The 7,500-nt window shown below is 59.5% G+C and overlaps 1 pseudogene; it reads left to right on the forward strand.

Moving 5' to 3' along the window:
* LOC106590482 (activated CDC42 kinase 1-like) overlaps positions 1–7,500 on the forward strand; it is a 31,592-nt pseudogene that overhangs the window by 12,782 nt on the left and 11,310 nt on the right.

Here is a 7,500-nt window from a genome sequence, read left to right on the forward strand (position 1 = left end):
GGGACATCCTCATCTCCTCTCTGTGTGGCTACGCTGTACAGGTCAGTGTGGGGGGGGACATCCTCATCTCTCTGTGTGGCTACGCTGTACAGGTCAGTGTGGGGGGGGACATCCTCATCTCCTCTCTGTGTGGCTACGCTGTACAGGTCAGTGTGGGGGGGACATCCTCATCTCCTCTCTGTGTGGCTACGCTGTACAGGTCAGTGTGGGGGGGGACATCCTCATCTCCTCTCTGTGTGGCTACGCTGTACAGGTCAGTGTGGGGGGGACATCTCCTCTCTGTGTGGCTACGCTGTACAGGTCAGTGTGGGGGGGGACATCCTCATCTCCTCTCTGTGTGGCTACGCTGTACAGGTCAGTGTGGGGGGGGACATCCTCATCTCCTCTCTGTGTGGCTACGCTGTACAGGTCAGTGTGGGGGGGGACATCCTCATCTCCTCTCTGTGTGGCTACGCTGTACAGGTCAGTGTGGGGGGGACATCCTCATCTCCTCTCTGTGTGGCTACGCTGTACAGGTCAGTGTGGGGGGGACATCTCCTCTCTGTGTGGCTACGCTGTACAGGTCAGTGTGGGGGGGACATCCTCATCTCCTCTCTGTGTGGCTACGCTGTACAGGTCAGTGTGGGGGGGGACATCCTCATCTCCTCTCTGTGTGGCTACGCTGTACAGGTCAGTGTGGGGGGGGGACATCCTCATCTCCTCTCTGTGTGGCTACGCTGTACAGGTCAGTGTGGGGGGGGACATCCTCATCTCCTCTCTGTGTGGCTGCGCTGTACAGGTCAGTGTGCGGGGGGGACATCCTCATCTCCTCTCTGTGTGGCTACGCTGTACAGGTCAGTGTGGGGGGGGGGACATCCTCATCTCCTCTCTGTGTGGCTACGCTGTACAGGTCAGTGTGGGGGGGACATCCTCATCTCCTCTCTGTGTGGCTACGCTGTACAGGTCAGTGTGGGGGGGGATCATCTCCTCTCTGTGTGGCTACGCTGTACAGGTCAGTGTGGGGGGGACATCCTCATCTCCTCTCTGTGTGGCTACGCTGTACAGGTCAGTGTGGGGGGGGACATCCTCATCTCCTCTCTGTGTGGCTACGCTGTACAGGTCAGTGTGGGGGGGGACATCCTCATCTCCTCTCTGTGTGGCTACGCTGTACAGGTCAGTGTGGGGGGGGACATCCTCATCTCCTCTCTGTGTGGCTACGCTGTACAGGTCAGTGTGGGGGGGGACATCCTCATCTCCTCTCTGTGTGGCTACGCTGTACAGGTCAGTGTGGGGGGGACATCCTCATCTCCTCTCTGTGTGGCTACGCTGTACAGGTCAGTGTGGGGGGGGACATCCTCATCTCCTCTCTGTGTGGCTACGCTGTACAGGTCAGTGTGGGGGGGGACATCCTCATCTCCTCTCTGTGTGGCTACGCTGTACAGGTCAGTGTGGGGGGGGGACATCTCCTCTCTGTGTGGCTACGCTGTACAGGTCAGTGTGGGGGGGGACATCCTCATCTCCTCTCTGTGTGGCTACGCTGTACAGGTCAGTGTGGGGGGGGACATCCTCATCTCCTCTCTGTGTGGCTACGCTGTACAGGTCAGTGTGGGGGGGGACATCCTCATCTCCTCTCTGTGTGGCTACGCTGTACAGGTCAGTGTGGGGGGGGACATCTCCTCTCTGTGTGGCTACGCTGTACAGGTCAGTGTGGGGGGGGACATCCTCATCTCCTCTCTGTGTGGCTACGCTGTACAGGTCAGTGTGGGGGGGGACATCCTCATCTCCTCTCTGTGTGGCTACGCTGTACAGGTCAGTGTGGGGGGGGACATCCTCATCTCCTCTCTGTGTGGCTACGCTGTACAGGTCAGTGTGGGGGGGGACATCCTCATCTCCTCTCTGTGTGGCTACGCTGTACAGGTCAGTGTGGGGGGGACATCTCCTCTCTGTGTGGCTACGCTGTACAGGTCAGTGTGGGGGGGACATCCTCATCTCCTCTCTGTGTGGCTACGCTGTACAGGTCAGTGTGGGGGGGGACATCCTCATCTCCTCTCTGTGTGGCTACGCTGTACAGGTCAGTGTGGGGGGGGGGACATCCTCATCTCCTCTCTGTGTGGCTACGCTGTACAGGTCAGTGTGGGGGGGGACATCCTCATCTCCTCTCTGTGTGGCTACGCTGTACAGGTCAGTGTGGGGGGGGACATCCTCATCTCCTCTCTGTGTGGCTACGCTGTACAGGTCAGTGTGGGGGGGGGGACATCCTCATCTCCTCTCTGTGTGGCTACGCTGTACAGGTCAGTGTGGGGGGGGACATCCTCATCTCCTCTCTGTGTGGCTACGCTGTACAGGTCAGTGTGGGGGGGACATCCTCATCTCCTCTCTGTGTGGCTACGCTGTACAGGTCAGTGTGGGGGGGGACATCCTCATCTCCTCTCTGTGTGGCTACGCTGTACAGGTCAGTGTGGGGGGGGACATCTCCTCTCTGTGTGGCTACGCTGTACAGGTCAGTGTGGGGGGGGGACATCCTCATCTCCTCTCTGTGTGGCTACGCTGTACAGGTCAGTGTGGGGGGGACATCTCCTCTCTGTGTGGCTACGCTGTACAGGTCAGTGTGGGGGGGGACATCTCCTCTCTGTGTGGCTACGCTGTACAGGTCAGTGTGGGGGGGGACATCCTCATCTCCTCTCTGTGTGGCTACGCTGTACAGGTCAGTGTGGGGGGGACATCTCCTCTCTGTGTGACTACGCTGTACAGGTCAGTCTGGGGGGGGACATCCTCATCTCCTCTCTGTGTGGCTACGCTGTACAGGTCAGTGTGGGGGGGACATCTCCTCTCTGTGTGACTACGCTGTACAGGTCAGTCTGGGGGGGGACATCCTCATCTCCTCTCTGTGTGGCTACGCTGTACAGGTCAGTGTGGGGGGGGACATCCTCATCTCCTCTCTGTGTGGCTACGCTGTACAGGTCAGTGTGGGGGGGACATCTCCTCTCTGTGTGGCTACGCTGTACAGGTCAGTGTGGGGGGGGACATCCACATCTCATCTCTGTGTGGCTACGCTGTACAGGTCAGTGTGGGGGGGGGGACATCTCCTCTCTGTGTGGCTACGCTGTACAGGTCAGTGTGGGGGGGACATCTCCTCTCTGTGTGGCTACGCTGTACAGGTCAGTGTGGGGGGGGGACATCCTCATCTCCTCTCTGTGTGGCTACGCTGTACAGGTCAGTGTGGGGGGGACATCCTCATCTCCTCTCTGTGTGGCTACGCTGTACAGGTCAGTGTGGGGGGGGACATCCTCATCTCCTCTGTGTGGCTACGCTGTACAGGTCAGTGTGGGGGGGGACATCCTCATCTCCTCTCTGTGTGGCTACGCTGTACAGGTCAGTGTGGGGGGGGACATCTCCTCTCTGTGTGGCTACGCTGTACAGGTCAGTGTGGGGGGGGGACATCCTCATCTCCTCTCTGTGTGGCTACGCTGTACAGGTCAGTGTGGGGGGGGACATCCTCATCTCCTCTCTGTGTGGCTACGCTGTACAGGTCAGTGTGGGGGGGACATCCTCATCTCCTCTCTGTGTGGCTACGCTGTACAGGTCAGTGTGGGGGGGGACATCTCCTCTCTGTGTGACTACGCTGTACAGGTCAGTGTGGGGGGGGGACATCCTCATCTCCTCTCTGTGTGGCTACGCTGTACAGGTCAGTGTGGGGGGGGGGACATCCTCATCTCCTCTCTGTGTGGCTACGCTGTACAGGTCAGTGTGGGGGGGACATCCTCATCTCCTCTCTGTGTGGCTACGCTGTACAGGTCAGTGTGGGGGGGACATCCTCATCTCCTCTCTGTGTGGCTACGCTGTACAGGTCAGTGTGGGGGGGGGGACATCCTCATCTCCTCTCTGTGTGGCTACGCTGTACAGGTCAGTGTGGGGGGGGACATCCTCATCTCCTCTCTGTGTGGCTACGCTGTACAGGTCAGTGTGGGGGGGGACATCTCCTCTCTGTGTGGCTACGCTGTACAGGTCAGTGTGGGGGGGGGACATCCTCATCTCCTCTCTGTGTGGCTACGCTGTACAGGTCAGTGTGGGGGGGACATCTCCTCTCTGTGTGGCTACGCTGTACAGGTCAGTGTGGGGGGGGACATCCTCATCTCCTCTCTGTGTGGCTACGCTGTACAGGTCAGTGTGGGGGGGGGACATCCTCATCTCCTCTCTGTGTGGCTACGCTGTACAGGTCAGTGTGGGGGGGGGGACATCCTCATCTCCTCTCTGTGTGGCTACGCTGTACAGGTCAGTGTGGGGGGGGACATCTCCTCTCTGTGTGGCTACGCTGTACAGGTCAGTGTGGGGGGGGGACATCCTCATCTCCTCTCTGTGTGGCTACGCTGTACAGGTCAGTGTGGGGGGGGACATCTCCTCTCTGTGTGGCAACACTGTACAGGTCAGTGTGGGGGGGGACATCCTCATCTCCTCTCTGTGTGGCTACGCTGTACAGGTCAGTGTGGGGGGGACATCCTCATCTCCTCTCTGTGTGGCTACGCTGTACAGGTCAGTGTGGGGGGGGACATCCTCATCTCCTCTCTGTGTGGCTACGCTGTACAGGTCAGTGTGGGGGGGACATCCTCATCTCCTCTCTGTGTGGCTACGCTGTACAGGTCAGTGTGGGGGGGGACATCCTCATCTCCTCTCTGTGTGGCTACGCTGTACAGGTCAGTGTGGGGGGGGGACATCTCCTCTCTGTGTGGCTACGCTGTACAGGTCAGTGTGGGGGGGGGGACATCCTCATCTCCTCTCTGTGTGGCTACGCTGTACAGGTCAGTGTGGGGGGGGACATCTCCTCTCTGTGTGGCTACGCTGTACAGGTCAGTGTGGGGGGGACATCCACATCTCCTCTCTGTGTGGCTACGCTGTACAGGTCAGTGTGGGGGGGGGGGACATCCTCATCTCCTCTCTGTGTGGCTACGCTGTACAGGTCAGTGTGGGGGGGACATCTCCTCTCTGTGTGGCTACGCTGTACAGGTCAGTGTGGGGGGGACATCTCCTCTCTGTGTGGCTACGCTGTACAGGTCAGTGTGGGGGGGACATCCTCATCTCCTCTCTGTGTGGCTACGCTGTACAGGTCAGTGTGGGGGGGGACATCCTCATCTCCTCTCTGTGTGGCTACGCTGTACAGGTCAGTGTGGGGGGGGACATCCTCATCTCCTCTCTGTGTGGCTACGCTGTACAGGTCAGTGTGGGGGGGACATCTCCTCTCTGTGTGGCTACGCTGTACAGGTCAGTGTGGGGGGGGGACATCCTCATCTCCTCTCTGTGTGGCTACGCTGTACAGGTCAGTGTGGGGGGGACATCGCCTCTCTGTGTGGCTACGCTGTACAGGTCAGTGTGGGGGGGGGACATCCTCATCTCCTCTCTGTGTGGCTACGCTGTACAGGTCAGTGTGGGGGGGGACATCTCCTCTCTGTGTGGCAACACTGTACAGGTCAGTGTGGGGGGGGACATCCTCATCTCCTCTCTGTGTGGCTACGCTGTACAGGTCAGTGTGGGGGGGACATCCTCATCTCCTCTCTGTGTGGCTACGCTGTACAGGTCAGTGTGGGGGGGGACATCCTCATCTCCTCTCTGTGTGGCTACGCTGTACAGGTCAGTGTGGGGGGGGACATCTCCTCTCTGTGTGGCTACGCTGTACAGGTCAGTGTGGGGGGGGACACCCATCTCCTCTCTATGTGGCTACGCTGTACAGGTCAGTGTGGGGGGGACATCTCCTCTCTGTGTGGCTACGCTGTACAGGTCAGTGTGGGGGGGACATCTCCTCTCTGTGTGGCTACGCTGTACAGGTCAGTGTGGGGGGGACATCCTCATCTCCTCTCTGTGTGGCTACGCTGTACAGGTCAGTGTGGGGGGGGACATCCTCATCTCCTCTCTGTGTGGCTACGCTGTACAGGTCAGTGTGGGGGGGACATCCTCATCTCCTCTCTGTGTGGCTACGCTGTACAGGTCAGTGTGGGGGGGGACATCTCCTCTCTGTGTGGCTACGCTGTACAGGTCAGTGTGGGGGGGGACATCTCCTCTCTGTGTGGCTACGCTGTACAGGTCAGTGTGGGGGGGACATCTCCTCTCTGTGTGGCTACGCTGTACAGGTCAGTGTGGGGGGGGACATCTCCTCTCTGTGTGGCTACGCTGTACAGGTCAGTGTGGGGGGGGACATCTCTCTGTGTGGCTACGCTGTACAGGTCAGTGTGGGGGGGACATCTCCTCTCTGTGTGGCTACGCTGTACAGGTCAGTGTGGGGGGGGACATCTCCTCTCTGTGTGGCTACGCTGTACAGGTCAGTGTGGGGGGGGGACATCTCCTCTCTGTGTGGCTACGCTGTACAGGTCAGTGTGGGGGGGGACATCCTCATCTCCTCTCTGTGTGGCTACGCTGTACAGGTCAGTGTGGGGGGGGGGACATCTCCTCTCTGTGTGGCTACGCTGTACAGGTCAGTGTGGGGGGGGACATCCTCATCTCCTCTCTGTGTGGCTACGCTGTACAGGTCAGTGTGGGGGGGGACATCATCATCTCCTCTCTGTGTGGCTACGCTGTACAGGTCAGTGTGGGGGGGGACATCCTCATCTCCTCTCTGTGTGGCTACGCTGTACAGGTCAGTGTGGGGGGGGACATCCTCATCTCCTCTCTGTGTGGCTACGCTGTACAGGTCAGTGTGGGGGGGGGGGACATCCTCATCTCCTCTCTGTGTGGCTACGCTGTACAGGTCAGTGTGGGGGGGGACATCTCCTCTCTGTGTGGCTACGCTGTACAGGTCAGTGTGGGGGGGGACATCTCCTCTCTGTGTGGCTACGCTGTACAGGTCAGTGTGGGGGGGGACATCTCCTCTCTGTGTGGCTACGCTGTACAGGTCAGTGTGGGGGGGGACATCTCCTCTCTGTGTGGCTACGCTGTACAGGTCAGTGTGGGGGGGGACATCCTCATCTCCTCTCTGTGTGGCTACGCTGTACAGGTCAGTGTTGGGGGGGACATCCTCATCTCCTCTCTGTGTGGCTACGCTGTACAGGTCAGTGTGGGGGGGACATCTCCTCTCTGTGTGGCTACGCTGTACAGGTCAGTGTGGGGGGGACATCTCCTCTCTGTGTGGCTACGCTGTACAGGTCAGTGTGGGGGGACATCTCCTCTCTGTGTGGCTACGCTGTACAGGTCAGTGTGGGGGGGGACATCCTCATCTCCTCTCTGTGTGGCTACGCTGTACAGGTCAGTGTGGGGGGGGACCATCTCCTCTCTGTGTGGCTACGCTGTACAGGTCAGTGTGGGGGGGGACATCCTCATCTCCTCTCTGTGTGGCTACGCTGTACAGGTCAGTGTTGGGGGGGACATCTCCTCTCTGTGTGGCTACGCTGTACAGGTCAGTGTGGGGGGGACATCCTCATCTCCTCTCTGTGTGGCTACGCTGTACAGGTCAGTGGGGGGGGGACATCCTCATCTCCTCTCTGTGTGGCTACGCTGTACAGGTCAGTGTTGGGGGGGGACATCCTCATCTCCTCTCTG

The sequence above is a fragment of the Salmo salar genome, chromosome ssa29, assembly GCF_905237065.1.
Source record: "Salmo salar chromosome ssa29, Ssal_v3.1, whole genome shotgun sequence".
Classification (NCBI taxonomy): Eukaryota; Metazoa; Chordata; class Actinopteri; order Salmoniformes; family Salmonidae; genus Salmo; species Salmo salar.